The following is a 19,295-nucleotide window of genomic DNA, read 5'->3' as shown; positions in this document are numbered from 1 at the left end:
TAACATCATTCATTAGGTCGTACATTTGGTAGAATCGATGATGATTCATTGTTGATACATTATTATTAACTAAAGTCCACAGTTTACATTAAGGTCCACTCTGTGTTATGTTATGTTCTATGGGTTTTGACAAATGTGTAATTATGTATCCGTACCATAGTGTCATACAGAGTATTTTCAGTGCCCTAAATCCTCTGTGCTCCACCTTCTCCTCCCCCAACCCCTGCAACCACTGATCTTTTTACTGTCTCCACAGTTTTGCTTCTTCCAGAATGTCATATGGTTGGAATAATACGGTATGTAGACTTTTCAGATTCCCTTTTTTTTTTCACTTTGCAATATGTATTTAGGTTTCCTCTATGTCTTTTTGTCACTGAATGATATTTCATTGTCTGGACGTGCCACAGTTTATCTACCCGTTCAACCTATTGAAGGACATCATGGTTGCTTCCAAGTTTGAGTAATTATTAATAAAGTGGCTATAAACATTTGTGTGCAGGATTTTATGTGGACATGTTATCAGCTTCTTTGGTAAATACCAAGGAACATGTGGATCATATGGTAGCCTTTCATAAGAAACCACCAAACTGTTTTCCAGAGTGGCTGTACCATTTTACATTCCCATCAGTAATTAATGAGAGTTCCCTTTGCTCCACATCCTCTTCAACATTTGGGTATTTTAGATTTGAGGAGTTTTAATAGGTGTATAGTAGTATCTTACTGTTTTAATTTGTAGTTCCCCAATGACTCGCGATTTAAGCATCTTTTCATATGCTTTTTGCCATTTGTCTTCTTTGGGAGGATGTTCAGATCATTTGCCCATTTTTAAATTTAGTTGTTTGTTTTCTTTACTGAGTTTTAAGAGTTTTTGTGGGGTTTTTTTGGTATATTTTGGATACCAGTCTTTATCAGATATGCAGTTTGCAAAGACTTTCTCCCAGTCTGTGGCTCTGACAAGTTTCAAAAATATCACCTTAAATTTTTTATTTTGTACTTTCTGGAAAAATGTGAAATATGTATTTCTAAGAGACATACATTATTGAGTTCATAAAAGTAGAGGTAATGACTCACCAGGTTTGATCAAATGAGTCGATTATCAAAAACACAGGGTCTGGCATATGGCAAGGGTGATTTAAACGTCAGCTGTCTTTCATATTGCTTCCAAATGAGATTGTGTCTTTATATAAGCCAATCTTGTCTCATAATTCTCATCAAACTAATACAAATATTATTGATGAACTCATGGGACAAAGTACTTCCATTCTGATGAAATTAATTTAAAAGAACACAATGAAAACATCTAGATATGACATTTTGTGTCCAAACTTTACAATGAAGCTCATCTCATAATGCTAATCTAACATAAATAATGTTTCACTTAAATTTAATTGGGTAGTTATGTCCTTTTGCAGTTTCATAAAGATTGAGCAGTGATCACACTATATTGACAAGCAAAAGTGTTTATGGATGTCAAATCAATACATGGTTTAGAAAAAGCCGATTTCACATATTTCATTTGTAAATTGTCCACAAAGGATTTTATTTACTCTTTTATGAAAGCACTTTAGCTTTGGGGGAAAAAAATCAATACTTTGTCATCTAAATGCTTATCTCCTAGTTCCCAATGACCTCAATTTATTTCTGAGTGTTCCTATTAATATAGATGGAGAATAGAAAGACACCGAGAAATAAGATTCTTTCTGCCAGAGGAAGTTATAACTCCATAGTTTGGGAAGGGATTCGGCAAATCAGTTTCTCCCACGGACCATGCCATGGACCCCTATGGTAAAAAGCGTGACATCTTATCTTTGCTTGAAATACTGCAATAGATTTCCCTCTGTTACAATGTGGTCCTTTCCAACTCTTTGTGGAATAGGGTTACAAGATACTGGAAATAAATGTCAAGGCAGGTTGTAAAAGGACTTAAGCCATTCTAAGGAGTCTGAACCGTATTTTGAATGAAAATAAGAAGCAGCAAATAGTTTTTCGTAGGCAAGCAACATCTTCAGTCTTTTAAAAGACTCTCTTGGACATCAGTTTATAGAATGTGCTAGAAGGTGCAGGATGAAGACTGAGAAACTAGTTAAAGTAATGTTCCAATAATCTAGCCAAGGGTATTAATGCCTTCCGCTACCAAGGCAGTAGTAATGGAACTTAGAGGAGCTGACAGATCAGAAAGGCATGAAATTTGTGGAATGTGCTGGATTTGGCAACTGGTTGTGGAGGAACAAAGTGGAAGAGGAAGGAGAAATGAAATTTAAGACGATTATGACTTTTGTAGTATGGCTCCTGAAAAGAACAAAGTTGCCCTTAGCTAATATTGATAATAAAACTAATACAAATAATAGAAGAAATGCAGGTTTGAAGGTAACACACTTTAAGTCTAAAAAATGTTGGAATGTACTTGGAATACAGACTATTAGTTATTTTCCCTTTCCATTTGGTAAAGTTTGTGGAAAAAAGGCTACTTGAGAACCTTAGAATTTTTCTATTATATGTAATAGGAATTGTTGACTTAAGTTGAGCCTAATAAAAATGTTAATCAGCAAATGGATAAAATAAAGTGGCAGAAACTTTGTCCACTTTCTTAAATATATTTCTGATAATTTCTCATGAACAAATATTATTCTTAAATAAGAGGGATCAGAATAAAGTCCACTCTCCAATCACTGCATCCAATGCGAATCAAGGATAGCTTTTCCAACCATCCCCAACCCTGCTCAACACATTAGATGGACCCAGTATTTATTTCATAGGAACCAAAATCTAAACATCTTTTATTACTTGTCAAGTTCTCATGTTGGAGAGAGATGGCAGAAATTTTATGCAAACTATGAATATAATTTCTGAAAATCAATTATTCCTCTTTAATATGTACCCTAAAAATATCTTTTCTAATTACCCCCATATCAGTGGTTCATAGCCTTAGTATGCTTAAGAACAAAATAAGGCATTTATTAAAATAAATATTCCTGGATTCTACTTGTCAGATTCTGATTCAGTAAGTCTTACAGGGATCCTAGGAATCTGTATTTTTAATAACTGCCTCAAGAACTTCCAGTGTATACGTTCCCTGTACAACAAAGGAGCAACACCCTAAAAGAATAACCTTAGAGTACATTATACATTCTCTGTTAGAGTTTCTGTTTTGAAGTTGTAATCTGAAGTTGTAATTTAGCAAAAGTTTCATTCATTCATTTATTCGATAATTTATCTTGATTATAAACTCTTCCCTTTTTGCTTTGGTTTCTTTGGATGGGAGAAGCACTCATATGGAAGCATTTTCTTTTTCTGCCAAGAGGAAAATTAATGTCTCCCATGGGCTGAGTGACAGGTAACACATCATCTCCCATCCTATTTCCAGGAAACACATATAACCTGTACCTGCACTATAACTACATTCTCAAACTGGCCCTCAATGTGTGTGGATTTTTTTTTTTTTCTTAAATTTGGCAGCCCAGGTTAAACATGCTAAGCCCTGGGCACCTATATCCAAAGTATGATTGCAACTTTTTTTTTTCTTAAGTATGACTAAAACTTTACTTCTTTTTTTTTTTTTTTAAAGATTTTTTATTTATTTATTCGACAGAGAGAGAGACAGCCAGCGAGAGAGGGAACACAAGCAGGGGGAGTGGGAGAGGAAGAAGCAGGCTCATAGAGGAAGAGCCTGACGTGGGGCTCGATCCCAGAACTCCGGGATCACGCCCTGAGCCGAAGGCAGACACTTAACAGCTGTGCCACCCAGGCGCCCCTAAAACTTTACTTCTTGCTTCAAGGTCATGTAAACGCAGCTCTATCCTCCTTTAGGTCAAGAATGTTGCAGCATCTTTCAATGCGGAGAAGCACTTGCAAATTCCTTTGATTAGTGAAAGCAGCTGTTCTCAAACTTTGATGAATCTCAAACTTCCAGAATCATCTGAAAACTAACAAAAATACAGAGACCCAGGTTTGCTGAAGTAGCATTAGGGTCTGAATCTTTGTGTCTTTATCACCTTTTCTGGATGACCCTGATAGACACCTTTTTCTAAGAACCTGGAATTGAAGCATGGCTCTCGAAGTTGGCTGCTCACTGAAATCTTTGGGGAGTTAAAAACCACTGATGGCTGATTGGGGCGCCTGGGTGGCACAGCAGTTAAGCGTCTGCCTTCGGCTCAGGGCGTGATCCTGGCGTTGTGGGATTGAGCCCCACATCAGGCTCTTCTGCTATGTGCCTGCTTCTTCCCCTCCCACTCCCCCTGCTTGTGTTCCCTCTCTCGCTGGCTGTCTCTATCTCTGTCGAATAAATAAATAAAATCTTAAAAAAAAAAAAAAAAAACACTGATGGCTGAGTCCTTGCAGTGATTTTAATTAAATTAGTACGGGGTACAGCCTGGGTGTTGCAGGGTTTTTATCTTCGATTTCTTTGCTGAGACTTTGTTTTCTCATTTGCTTTAAGCATATTCATAATTGCTTGTTGAAGCATCCTGATGAAGGCCACTCTCAAATCCTCGTCAGATAACTCTAATGTATTTGTCATATTGGTGTTGGCATCTGTTGATTGTCTTTTCTCATTTATGTTGAGATATTTCTGGTTACTGAAGGATAAATGATTTTTTATTGAAACCTGGACATTTTGGGTCTTATGTGTTGAAATTCTGGATCTTAATTAAATCTATTTTAGTAGGACTCTTTTGTCAATGGTGGGGTAGGGGGAAGAACACTCCTTCATTACTGACAGGTGAAGGTGGAAATCTAGATTATTTATTGGCCTCATCTGTTGCCACTCTGGGGGCAGGACAGGAGTGCCTCATTACTAGCATTCACGTGGCCTCCACAGACGCTCTACCATTTTAATGGCCGTGTGGTGGTGAAAGTTCTGACTCTCCACTAGTGTTCCTCTGATACTCCAGCCTACCAGCTTTCTCTTCGGCCTTCTCTGATGCCACCAGGAAGAAGGTAAGGTTGGAATATCTCCTTACAGACCTGGTGAAGGCAGAAGTTTAGTTTCCCGACTGTGCTGGTGCGAGTACGGGTGAGGGGCAGGGGTACAGTTGTTTTCTGTGGTGTTTGGCAGGCATAGAGCTGTTACTGTTAAAAATTTTCTGATATGCAAGATTTCCCCTTTCCCAGTCCTTTGGCAGAGAAAGTTTGGCTTTTTGGGGGGACTTCTTTGTCTATGTCAGTTGGCATTTCTGGGTCTCTGGCTTCTCCAGCAACCTGAGATATGGGAGGCAAAAAGAAAACTCAGGGAATGCCCATGTCATTCCCTGGGTGCTGAGATCCCCGGCTGGTTTGCCTTCTCTCCATTGTTAGTTTTCTTAGGCTTGTTTTACATATAATACCTGGAGGTTTTGGTTGTTGTTAGCAGGAGGAATAGGAACAGTATGTCTACTCCATCTATCTGGAACCTCATTTATTTTCGTTATGCTTTTAATCTTGCAAATATTTTCATTGTATACCTTCTACAATATGCCTTTCTATGACTTTAGACTTATCCTTGATGTACAGGATATCTTGGTCTGAAAGCAGACTATAATATTCTATTTGCTGCCTGAAACATTTCCCCAAAATAGCAAAATCACTCTCACTTTTTAAGAGTGTATAAAATTGGATAAAATAGTTGTGAACAATTGGAGATTAGTCGTTATTTTACTCTGATGTTGCTTTTAAATCTTAATATTTGCCTTAAAGTTGTTTTGTTGTGGTTTTTCTTTTTTTCCCCAGCAAAAGCAAAAAGGTGAATGCATTTCTTTTTAGATTCAACAGTGATATATTTAGGAGGTAAACAACAGCAATATCCACCCACTCAGATCTTTCTGAGTAGAGCTCCATTGTAAAAGAAGCAATTTACAGGAGCATTGACAAAAACCTTCCTGGTTATCTTAATTGGTTCTTTTCAAAAATCTTCTCCTTTCATCACTCTTCCTAGTGTATATGTCTCCAAGAAATGCATTCTACTGAAATGTACAGAAAGCAAACCTCTCACACAATCACTCAGGACCTCAAACTCGAACACATTCCCCAGCTCAATGATTCTCTGCACATTCTCTGAACAGGTGCTGATTTGCTCTGACTCATCAGGCTAGTAGTTAGAAAGCCTCAGCTGATAAATACCAAACCTTTTTCTGTCATTAGTAGTGGCTGCCAGAATAATGAAACATCTGGCATGATTAAACAGGTCATTCCACAGACTTATCATCCAGCCTGTGGGCATAAAGACCTGAGCGTACGAATTTTTTTTTTTTTTTTAAGTTTCACTCTTCATTCATGTGTTGCAGATGCTGGGACATTCTACAGATGAATTTGTTAAAATACATATAATATTAAATGATTAAAGACTTACTACATTCAGCAAGAAATTAAACAAAACTTGAGAATGGTTTAAACATTTGCGGAGTGGGGGATGAAATCCAGATAGAATATAATTTTAAGATTGGAAGATATCAACAACAAATCAATAAATTTAACATGTTCTCATGTCAAATTAGAATTTTAAAATGTGTAGAAATCTTTAATTTATAAGAATGTTAGGATGATAAATTAGTAACAAGAGCATTCTCTAATTAGTAAACAAATAATTGATAAAATGTAAATATTTTCTGAAGAGAACAAGTGGTTTTCTGGAATATCAAATCATGTTCAGGTGTAATAGGCTATTAAGAGATTCTTTATCTCAAGACTTTTCTCTTGTAAATAAAAATTGCTAGTAGATCTAATGAACAACCAGGAAACATAAAATTTGCATAAGTAATAGCCTATGACTCATTCAGGAAAACAAATCCAAATCTTAATTCCAGTGTGATGGAATTTGGGTTCTCTTTTATAGCACAGGAAATGAATCAGAGATTGAGATTATGTTACACTTTCAGTAAAACATTGCAGCTGGGAAATAGTTGGAACTTTGCAAAGGAAATGGAAAATATTTTGCTACCCTGTACAAACATTTTGCACTTGAAAAATCTATGTGAAGTTCTGGTCATCACTCCTTGCAAGAGATAAAATGGAACTGGAAAAGAAACAGAAATGAAGAAAAAAGCTTAACAGAGGAGTGTAGTTTCATTAACTAAGTTCTGTTTTCCTACATGCAGAAGCAATGATTGAGAGACTAAATTCATTAGAATAAGTCATGAAAGAAATAAGCAAGAGGAGTCATTCCTCTTTGATGTTAAAATTAGGGGAAAAAACTATTTCATACTTTAAAATTAGAAGATGTAACATTACATAATAAGTTTTTACAAAAAAAAAAAATTGAGGTCTGTCCCAAATTTTCTGATAAATCCTTGACTGCTGAAAGAGGGAGATGGTGAATTGGGACAGTGTGACAATTATGTACCTATTGGTTCACTTTTGAACAGGTGACATGTCAAATCCTTAATACTACAACTTTGTAGCGAAGTAGATAAAGGTCTATTTAAATATCAGAATTCTAAAATTGCTCCACAGAAACTAGGTCCATTGGATGAGAGTATCTATTGGGACATAAAAGGGCTGTGTGACCACGTAAACTTAAGAAATTCTAAGATGAACTGGTTTATATATTGGGGAGGTGCTCAGCACTCTTAAAATCCTAAAACATTTGAAACTTAGAATCTCTTGTACATAGTTTTTTTTTTTACTTGAATTCAGTTAGCCAACATAGCACATCATTAGTTTCAGATGTAGAGTTCAATGATTCATCAGTTGCATGTAACACCTAGTGCTCCTTCCATCACGTGCCCTCCTTAATGCCCATCACCCAGTTAAACCCTCTCCCCACCCACCTTCCCTCCAGCAACCCTCAGTTTCTTTCCCATAGTGAAGAGTCATTTTAAAAATTGATCACAAGGGATGCCTGCGTGGCTCACTCAGTTAAACACCTACCTTCAGCTCAGGTCATAATCCCGGGGTTCTGGAATTGAGTCCCACATTGGGCTCCTTGCTTCGCTGGGAGCCTGCTTCTCCCTCTGCCTGCCACTCCCCCACCTTGTGGTATGTTCTCTCTCTCTCTGACAAATAAACAAAATCTTAAATAAAAAGTAAGTCTGTAATGAACATGGGGGTACAGATAGCTCTTTGAGATAGTGATTTTGTTTCCTTTAGATCTACATTCAAGTGGGATTGCTGGATCACATGGAAGTTCTATCTTAAATTTTTTGATGAACTTTCATTTGTTTTCCATAATGGTTGCACCATATCACATCCCCACCAGTAGTGTACAGGGATTTCTCCACATCCCTGTGAAGTGTTTTTATCACAATAGAAGAAAAAAGTTCCCAAAATCTGTCTGAAAAAAAAATGCCATTATAGGAATCCTTTCCTGAAACAAAGCCTACCTAATTGAAATTGGGGGAAGGTAAATTAGGGCTCCAAAGTTTGTTCATTATCTACATCCTTACTATTTTTCTGTGCTAAGCCAAACAAAAATGGTACCGCCGACTTATTTTAAAATTTTTGGTTAAGATTTTCAACCTCAGACCTGTATGGTGAAAGCCTGTGTACCCATCAGCAACTTCTACAGTCACAAACACTTGTCAACCTTGTTGGCTTTGTTCAATGGAAATAGTTATGTCTAAATATCTTAAACTTCTTGGAAATGCCAGTAGTTACACATTCTATGAAAAAGGCACACAGATTCCTACAAGTTTACTGACAATTAATGTTTAACAGATTATGAAGTGTTAAAATTTGTAGTTATAATGTGCTGCCTTTCCCAACCTTATGAAATATGACTTCTAGTCTTCTGCTGGCAGACAGAGAAACCACTTACTTAGCAAAACTCCTCTGTGCCCTGCCTGAAAAGTGTGAGGATGTAATAAAGCTTTCTTGCTTTTGGAATAAACTTTTCATTAAAACTCTTCCATAGATTTGTGTACCGTGTATAATACTCATAAATAATCTTATGTAATTGGTTTTTTACATAGACCCTAAAATCTTCACAATGTAAAAAAAAAAACTTAATTACAATAAATCTTTAAGATGACAAAATATTGAAATATGTACTGCATAATCATGATGAAGAATGACATTTGAACACTTTGTATAGATAAGATCTCAAAATTTTAATGAATATGATTACCCTGTAAAAATGCTGATAAAATGTATTCTTAAGATTTCTGTGGTAACCGAAACCTCTAATTAGTTTTGACTAGAGACCCAGGCTACTACATTATCCTCTCCAGAAGATGAATTCCATAGCCTTTATTTTCTAGTCTTTATTTCCATAAAACATGACTGGGGAACTGTCTGTACAGCTCTTCAGTTTGAAGATCGTTACTTCCCTATCCTAGCCATGGTTGTATATTTTCAGCACATCTTGTATAAACTAATAGTTTCAGTTAGGAGATTTAGGATTTTGTTTTATGTTCATCAAAAAAAAAAAAAAATCTTGGAAACAACTATGAAATATTAGCTCATTTTTAAGGACCTACTTGTCTCAACAACTGTAGCCAGTTAGGCATTACTAATACATTCCCTCTTATCTCAAGGAAATGGAAGATGTTAAGTGATTTACATAAAGTGATAGGTAATAAGAAACAGAGTAAAATGTATACTTACATTGTCTGATTTTTAGAACTCAAGCCATTAATTACTCATTATACTGCTGCTGTCAGTAGTCCTCATATTAACAGGCTATCTGCTGGAACAATACCCACATTTCGGCTGAATACAATTCAAGCTTATTGTGCACTCTTGTGGTCCGCTATGGTGGAGGAGAGCTCTGTTCTGTGCAGTCCTTCAGGGACCCAGAATCCTTTCATATAATGTCCTCATAATCCTCAACATGACACCTCCCTCCAAGTTTGCCAGGAAAGGGGAAGGATGAAGAATCTCTATGGGGAATTTTTAGTGCCAGGCCTAGAAATTACATAAGTAATTTCCTGCCCATCTAGCATTGGCCAGAGCACAGCTATATGGTTCCTAGCTTGAGGAGCTTAAGAATGTAATTTAACTGCATGGAAAGGATGGATGAATAAACAAAATGTGTGTATGCAATGGAATATTATCCAGCCTTTAAAAGGGGAATCCTGACCTTTGCGACAACATGAATGAACTGGGAGGACATTATGCTTAGGGAAATAAACCGGGCACAGAAAGACAAACACTGCATGCTCCCACTTACATGTTACTAAACTAGTGTAACTCCTAGAAGCAGAGTAGAATGGTAGTTGCCAGGGGTGGGGGAGAGGGGAAAATGGAGATTTTGGTCAAGTGTACAGAGTTTCAGTTATACAAGATAAGTAAGTTCTGGAGATCTTATATACAGCAATATGATCCTATGCAACAGTACTGTATTGTATACTTGAAATTTACTAAGAGGATCATAAATCTTAGGTGTTCTCACCATACCACACACACACACACAAAGTATGTGAGGTGATGGATAGGTTAATTAGCTTGATAGTGGTGATTGTTTTACAATGTATATGTATATCAAAACATCAAGGTATACATCTTAAATACAGTTGACCTTTGAACACAGCTCTGAATTGTGCAAGTCTTATACATGGATTTTTTTTAATAACTACAGTACTGTAAATGTGTTTTCCCTTATGAATTTCTTAACATTTTCTCTAGCTTGCTGTATTGTAAGAAATACAGTATATAATACATATAACATACAACGTATGTTAATTGACTATCAGTAAGACTTTGGTCAATAGTAGGCTATTAAATTTTGGGGGAATCAAAGGTTACTCATGGATTTTCAACTGCACAGGGTGTGGACATTGTTCAAGGGTCAAGAATACATACAATTTTCATTCATTATACTTCAGTAAAATAATACATGTTTGTATTTCAAATATCAAAGCTAAAGTGACCTGTGCAAATATTTATAGAACAATATTAATTACCTAGAAACTAGATGATTCTTTAATAAAATTTTATCAACTTGGGTTATTTCAATCTATTTACTACAGTTTTTCATATTTGTAGGTAAGTTAGTTGAATTGCAGTATCTGGAATAATCTACTTCCATACTTCTCGCTGTTCCTTTTTCTAGAAGAAAATGCATACATAAACAAAAATTTTGAACTATGACCCAGGATTTTTTTTATAGGATTTTTTTTTTAAAGATTTTATTTATTTATTTGACAGAGAGAGACAGCCAGCGAGAGAGGGAACACAAGCAGGGGGAGTGGGAGAGGAAGAAGCAGGCTCCCAGCAGAGGAGCTTGATGTGGGGCTGGTTCCCATAACGCCAGGATCACGCCCTCAGCCGAAGGCAAAAGCTTAACGACTGAGCCACCCAGGCGCCCCTGAACTATGACCCAGGATTTAAAAATCATCTAGGGACAGAAGGGTATAAGAGGATCAAAATAATTCAGAGTAGGATTTAAAATGGAAATTGTGGATCCTATAAGCATTGAATGAGGAAAAGGAAATCAGAGTTTGTGGGATTTGGTAGGTTTCATTGTACTGAGTTCACTGAAACAAAGTTAACTATAATACATTGTATTACATTGTACACTGAAACTTAAATATCTTAAGGCTAGGGGGAAACAAGTTCCATTGACTTCTTTGCCAACCTGAAAGCTCCCTGGTAGATGAGCTCTGCCCCATTTGAGTGCTCACAAGTAATCAAACTAAGTATTAACACAGTAACTTTTCAAATTTTTTAGTTGAATCCCTATACTGTATTTGCATGAGAAAATAGAATTCGTCTTTGCTTTAACATAAGCTCTTAATAAAAATGTATTTCTATATGCTCATAGAAAACTTTATCTTAATAGGAACGTTGAATTCATGAAAACCAGATCAGGTGGCATTTTTCTCCAAAAATAAAAACCTGTCTTTCAACTGTAAATATATCATTCTTCCAGGTGTTTAAAATCTAGATCTTGTCAATGGTTTCTATCAAAATATTGTAAAAGCACAAGCTTTAAAAAGTTGACCTTGGGTCTGTATTAGAAACTTGGCTCCTTTCCTCATTAGTCTTCAAGTTCCTGTTAATTCTCTATCTGACACCAGTAGCCTAGATCTACCAGGGACTTGCAGCCTGTGATTGTAACACTTGTTCCCTGAGGCAACAAGACAGTAATAAAGTGTCAGGGCTATTATCCTTATTCTTTTTCTTCGTAATCTCAAGAATAATTCAGAGAGTATTTCAATACCGTAGAAGCATGATTAGATCCTTACCCACCCTTTACCCCAAAAGTCTGGTCCAAATGGATAGTTTTATTTCACACAATAAGAGCTCAGGCCAGCCACACATTGAGGAGGAGACTTTTGAGAACTCACTTAAACTAGGTAGAATACAGGTACACAGATGAAGAGTGACAGAGGTTGGGAAATAAGGTATGGTACCGTGAACCAGACTTCCCCACTCAACCCAAAGCTATGTCTCAAAAAAAAAAAATCTTTAGTCTAAAAATATACAATTAGGAAGCTCAGTTTATGAGCTCAGTTATAATATTCTCATTTGCCCCTAAATTATAAATAGATTTCTAAAATTTCACTTTTTACATTTAAGTATTGAATCCTTTTATAACTTGTTTTTTATGTTGCATAAGGTAAATGTTTGGGGTGTCTGGGTGGCTCAGTCAGTTAAACATCTGCCTTCAGCTCAGGTCATGATCCCAGGGTCCTGGGATCAAGTCCCACATCGGGCTCCCTGTTCAGCGGGGGGTATGCTTCTCCCTTTCCTTCTGTGATCTCTCTCACTCAAATACATAAATCTTTTTAAAAAGGTAAATGTTTAACTCTTTTCTTCCAGATGAGTGGCAGCCAATTGTGCCAGCATAATTTATAAAATATCCTTTCTCACTCAATACCAACTTTTACATATACTGAATTTCTGTAAATATCAAGAGCTTTTTCTACTCCATTGAACAATTGGTCCACTTCTGTTACATTACCACACTGCTTGGTTATAGCATCATTTGAAAAAAGTCTTAATACTTAGTGAAACTATCCTTGCTCCCAATTACAAAAGCATAGGATACAACATCCTTGTGAGGCTGAAAGCCAAATAGGTTTACAGTCACATTACGTAAAGCTAGGAAAATGTAAAACCCTTCTTGACTAGTGCTGACTAACTTGCGTATTTCAAAAGGCAATATGTCATGAAAAATGTAAAACATTGCAGGTGAGCCATGTTCTGCATATCAGGAGGCTGTGAGACTGGCTTTTTGTTTAAGGACATTGGGCAATGTAACTGTACAAGTGGACTCCAAAGCTCCTGGCTTTAAATCATTGGAAGACTATGCAGTTATTTGTAAGAAGTATATATTAAATACTATATCTTTCAATAGAAACACACATGAAATAGGTTATATATTGATTGACTGATGAAAAGTTTTTGACCAGAGGTTGATAGGAACCCAACCCCGTATTTCCCTGAGGTGCAATGGTTTCGTATTAGCTAATTCAGTGTTCATAGCAACTTTATAGAACATAACTGTCACAAAGAACAAGGATAAGCTGAAATGTTCTCTAGTTGCTTTTTAAGACGTCCCTTCTCGTTCTGTGGATTCACTGGGTATGTATAGGCATAGCTTTATTTATTCAAGTTAAATTCATTGTGTTTCTGAATCTAAGGATTCTAAGCTTTTGTTAATTTTGATAAATTCTCAAGCATAATCTCTTCAAATATTCCCTTTTTCTCTTCTTCTATTTTCCCCATCCAGGATTAAAGTTACATGTATCTTGGACCTTCTCTATCTTCCAACTTCTTTTATGCTTTTTTTTTTTTTCTTCCCCTGTTGCATTCTGAGTAATTTCAGCTACTTAGTATTCTAACACCTCTTTCCCTCTTCACTGTTTCTAATGTTTTCCTAAGTTACTGAGTTTTGGTCTTGATTAATGTATCTTAATGTCTTGAAGTTATTTTTCTTATATTTTATATATATTTGATTTTAACAATACCTATGGTGGGTTTTTGGTTTTTTTTTTTTTTTTTTTTTTTTCTGCTTTGTCCAGTATGGTAGCCACTAGTCACACATAGCTCTTCAGGACTTGAAATATGGCTAGTCTGAATTGAAAAGTACAAAAGGTGTAAAATGCTCACTGATCTCAAAGACCTAATATTTAAAAATATCTAATTTTATTCATTCTGTGTTGAAATAATGCTTGGAGTAAATTTTCTAGTCATGTTATTATTTTGTTCCTTTGCTTTATTTTTTTTTATTTCAAGTTTTTATTTAAATTCTAGTGAGTTAATATAGTGTAACATTGGTTTCAGGGGTAGAATTTAGTAATTCATCACTTACATGTAACAGCCAGTGCTCATCATAATAAATACCCTCCTTAGTATCTCTCACCCATTTAACCCATTCCCCACCCACCTCACCTTATGCTTGAAGTGAAATTTTCTTAAAATCTTACCTGTTTACTTTTAATGAAACTACTAAACAAATTTAAAATCAAGTATGAACCTTACATTATATTTCTTCATTAGGCTGTGCTGGTCTATAACCTGAAAGTCTATTAGCTCAAATTCTTAGCAGAAATAATAAAAAGCAGAGTAAGATTGCTAACACATACTTAGTGACTTATTTCCTCAGATGTCTTATAATTTTGTGGTTTGTGTTCTTAGCATGTTTTTCTGCCAGTTCTGTCCTCTTGTGTTAACCGCTTTATGTTAATTACTCAGTTTGTGGTACCCCAGCCAAGTGTAAATAGTGTAAATTTTAATCTTAATCCTTGTGCTGACAGCACAGTGACTACAAACTCTCAGAGGAGACATTTATCCATACCTATAGCTCAAATCAGGGCAAATAATTTTTCTTTTAGGTGACCTTTTCAATTGGTCACATTTTCTTAATGCAAGTTTTCATTGCTAGTTCTTTATTGGGTCCCAATTTATCCAGAGTTTTCAGCTCGAACACAGATGAATTCCAAACCTACTGCTTTGTTTCCTGGCTCTATTGTCCTCAAAATGCAAGCCTCTTTATTTATTTATTTATTTATTTATTTATTTATTATTTATTTATTTATTTATTTATTTAAATTAACCAAGATGAGTGAGTACCTCCAGAGTAAGGGCATCATCACTAGTTTACTTTTTAAAAACCAGTTGTCTCCTTCTGTTTGGCTCTTACAGATTTTCTTTCCTTGATTTCAAGCTCATATTCATTTACGAGAATGTTTTACAGTTTAACATTTTAAGTGCTTTCCACTGGGGAGAATTGTATGTAATCTCAGGCTATGGTATTGCTATAAGTAGAAGCCGTGTAGTTACCTATCTATTAGGTATTTAACCTATTAAATCTGTCTAATGTGGATAGAGGTATACTAAAATCATCCATATTGATTGTTCTGTGTAATGTTTTCCTTCCATTAAAATGATTTTGCTGTATATTTGACTGTTTGGGAGACCATAAGTTTATTTCTCATAACTTCATCATAAATTATGCGTTTTAGCACTTTTTTCTAACCTTCAGATCTATCACTTTCATGCTGCCTTGTTAATCCTTATTTTGTATATTTTTGCCTGGCATCTACTTGCCCATCCCTTTATTTTGAAATAGTTTTAGCTTTAAATATGTATCTTATAAGCTATGGTTCAATTTGTATACTTTCTGTGCAGCAGACAACTTTGAAGCTTATCCTGGCAGAGGCCCTGAATCCTATTGAATGTAAAAGAAGAAATATTTAGGTAATGAGATGCAACTTTAGATGTTTTGATAAAATGTGATAAGAACAAGATAATGGAGGAGAATTGAGATTATACATAAATTCAGGGAGTATGATGACCAAAGGGACAAGGCATCTCTATTGTTTATCTTAAACTAAAACCATATTCTATTATCTCTTTCAAGCTAATAATAAATATTTCCATTGTTAGGACAAAAAGTATCAGATACTCTTGTAGACCCATAATCCGTTATCTTTGATCAGTTTTTACTTGAACTATTGAGTGAATAGAAGATGCTCTGTTCTGGGGCGCCTGGGTGGCACAGCGATTAAGCGTCTCCCTTCGGCTCAGGGCGTGATCCCGGCGTTCTGGGATCGAGCCCCACATCAGGCTCCTCTGCTGTGAGCCTGCTTCTTCCTCTCCCACTCCCCCTGCTTGTGTTCCCTCTCTCGCTGGCTATCTCTATCTCTGTCAAATAAATAAATAAAATCTTTAAAAAAAAAAAAAAAGATGCTCTGTTCTATAGATAAGAATTGAAGGAAAATTATTATCCTTTCTTCCAACCCAGTACCTGAAGTTGTAATAGAAACTTATAGTTTCTATTCTCAAATTAATGTTTGGAAACCTTGTAGAAGTGTTGTCAGTCTCAGCCTTAATCAATTTTAAATCTTTTAGGTTCTGATTTTTTTTTGTTTGTTTGTTTCTCACTTTGTTCTTGTCTCATTCCCTTCACGCAGAGTTCTGATTGGGTACTTTCTTGATTAGGAGCCATTATCTTGACCTAAAGTCTGCCAAAATTTACCTAAGAACTTTGGAATAACCTTTCATATCCAAGAACTGTGCCATACATCTTAGACAGCTTTTTCCCCCCATGTTCTACCATCCCTACTCCTGGAGTAAATATGAACAATTAAAGAAGGTTACGTGTACCAAGTACGGTCCAAACTAAGTTGATTACTTTCCCTCACATTGAACTTTCCCTCACAATAAGAATTTCTATGGGGTACCATTATATACTCCATCACTCCCATAACTGAGGGCTGTCTCTGTTTAAACATTTGACACATGTCGTGTAAGCTACATTGAAATATATGGAGATATATATCTATGTTTATCAACATAGAATATTGGGAATATTTCATCTACAAATGAAAATTGATATATTAAAACATTGAATCCAAATTAGTTTATTAAAATATTGAGACCTTCTTGGCATTAATTTGAGATGAAATTGTGAGAAGGGAATGACACTAAAACTTAACACCATCCACCTAAAGTCTCGGCCCCTCATAAGCTCACTTTTTCCCCCAGGAATTGTTGCTGACCTGTATTTTATCTGGGTAAATACTGCTAGGTTTTTGCCAGTGAATAAAAATTTATCAAATTTTCTCAATACACTGAATACCATCTTTTCTGTATCAGAGTCTCTCGGAATTATAGGCAGAACTTTAAAGGTATAAATTAATGTGTTCATTCAATAATGACCCCCTAAGTGTCAACTACAGTGTCTGAAATATGAGGCATTCAATAAAGTTTTAAATTAGTGGGGACATGAATGTTTTTATGTAGTCTTTGATGACCAAGGGGAAATGGTTTCCAGGACAGCTGGCCTGCATTGCACTAAAACCTGTGGCAAAAGATTTTTCTCTGAACAATAGTAACTTCCCGATACAGATATGTATATAGATCTCTGGTTAAGGATCGTGTCCTCTAGACTAAGTACAGTGTTCTGTTCAACCAGGTATTAAATTCTGCTCACCTATTTAACCCCTAAATCTAACACTACACCTGGCAATTAGATACATAAGTGAAAGCATACATTAATGTATAATAAAGGCAGTTTTGAAATTTAGTGCTTGGAATATCAATAATCCAGGGTAATGCCAGCTTAGTTTAAAAATGTGGGTTTCATTTGAATGCCAAGTTTTGACTCATTGCTTAAAAATCAGCGTATAATATGAGTAAACATCCAAAGAAGAGTTCTTATCTGAGAAAGTGTCTTAAGAAAGGGCTAAATACAGACCAGGTGTTCATCCACGTGGTGAGACCTATAAGGAGGTAGCAACCAGGTGTTGAGGATGTAGGCAAAGAACTAGCAGAAATAATGTCAGAAGCATTAGACAGAGGGACCCCCTATAGGGACCCTGGCACTGTATTGGATTTTTGAAAAGAGATTAATATGATTTAATCCTTCTCCTCAAAGGAGTTACTGCCAGGAATATTTGACTGTGAACCCAAAAGAAATCAGTTTATTGCTAATATACAATATTTAGATTTTTATGTCTTAAATTATCTACATTTGGGGGAATGACATAATCAGCCCAGTTATTCATCCTGAGCTATTGAAAACATTTGGTATATATGAAGAATAGTTTTGTGTGTGTGTGTGTGTGTGTGTGTACGTACATACAGAATTTAAAAGCTTGGTGTGGATGTCAACATTTTTGAGTAGCTGTATGACAAAATAGAAAAGCACTGGACTTCAGATCAGAAGCCTTGGAGGTATGCTGTGTAATCTTCAATTGGCCACCTTAATATAAAGATTTGGCTAGGTAATATTTCATAATTCTACATCTGGGACATCATCAAGACCTAATCCATTTTGTGTGAAGGTGCAAAATATGAATTGTACAAATCATTACTGTAAAGCATTAACATTTTCTTTCCTGTGTCTGTGTGGGGAAATTGTGCAGTTTCTGGCTTTGATCGAGAGGTTCTTTATTGAAACTAGAAAGAAAACTACTTGAACAGAAATTACTAGGGCTGTAAGAAGTACTTTCTCCACACCACTGACCCATGCTTGCGAACAACCATCCCCCAGGCACTATGCTAGCTCACCAGGACGGAGGGTCCTGGCTATGGAAGTTCATCAGTATAGAAGCTGAAAGTTGGCAAGCTGGGATTACAAATCAGAAATATCTTCAGGGGAATAGGAAAATCTCTACACCTTTCCATGAACAGCAAGGTTTGACCTGACTCTCCTCCTTTTCTTAAACAGATAATCAGTCCTGTCCAACTGGTGCAGTTCCAGTGAAATTCAGTGTTTCTCTAAGCATGAAGAACTTTGATTAACATAGAAAATAAATATCAGCTTCAGAAAGGGGATGTCAATACCAGTGTTTATTTTTACATCATTATCACTCAGATAATAATAGTACTTTAAATTTCTGACTTCTGTACACTTGATCTTAGCCAAAAGGCCGAGAAGCGATTAAATTTCTGACTTCTGTAATTCTGACTTCTGAATTTATCCTACTTCCCACATATATTGGTTTATTGCTTAAGTGAAATTAGATATTTTGTAAGGACAGAAAATAGCAACTTTTAAGAAACTGGCAAAATGAAAGTTAGAATTGATTTTGACTAAACTTTATTGGAAAAGGTAGGAAATTAAAATTGTCCATGTTACACTAAGTGCTGTTAGATTTGCCTTTCTTCCTTTTCTGCACATGGAATCTTAAGAGTTGGATTGATGAATCCTTGTCCTGTGCTGCTGTAGCCCATAGTTAACTACAGCCTTATTTTTGTCTCATTTATCCCAGTTTGCCTTCCCTTCCCTTCCCCAAACCACAGACACTCACTATCTTACACTTGATGTGTCCTTCCAAAACACACTTAATACTTGTCCTTTAAATATAGCATTTTTGTGTATATGTGCTTTTAAAAAGTACATAAACTTGACACTCCATTAATAAATTTCCACTCAATATTGTTTTTAAGATTCATGATGTGAGAAACATATAGCCATTCCTTTTCTAATG

General features: G+C 35.8%; 1 protein-coding gene and 1 pseudogene across 1 annotated transcript in view; one reads left to right on the top strand and one right to left on the bottom strand.

Moving 5' to 3' along the window:
* Positions 1–19,295, top strand: part of GNAI1 (G protein subunit alpha i1) — a 312,759-nt gene that overhangs the window by 78,881 nt on the left and 214,583 nt on the right. The gene's annotated exons all lie outside the window — the stretch shown is intronic.
* LOC148110417 (U2 spliceosomal RNA) lies at positions 18,614–18,746 on the bottom strand (annotated as a pseudogene).

Source organism: Ursus americanus, chromosome 3 (assembly GCF_024610735.1).
Source record: "Ursus americanus isolate L20-20 chromosome 3, mUrsAme1.1.p, whole genome shotgun sequence".
In the NCBI taxonomy this organism is placed as follows: domain Eukaryota; kingdom Metazoa; phylum Chordata; class Mammalia; order Carnivora; family Ursidae; genus Ursus; species Ursus americanus.
The sequence above is the reverse complement of the archived record's forward strand: the minus strand, read 5'-3'. Positions and strand labels throughout refer to the sequence as shown.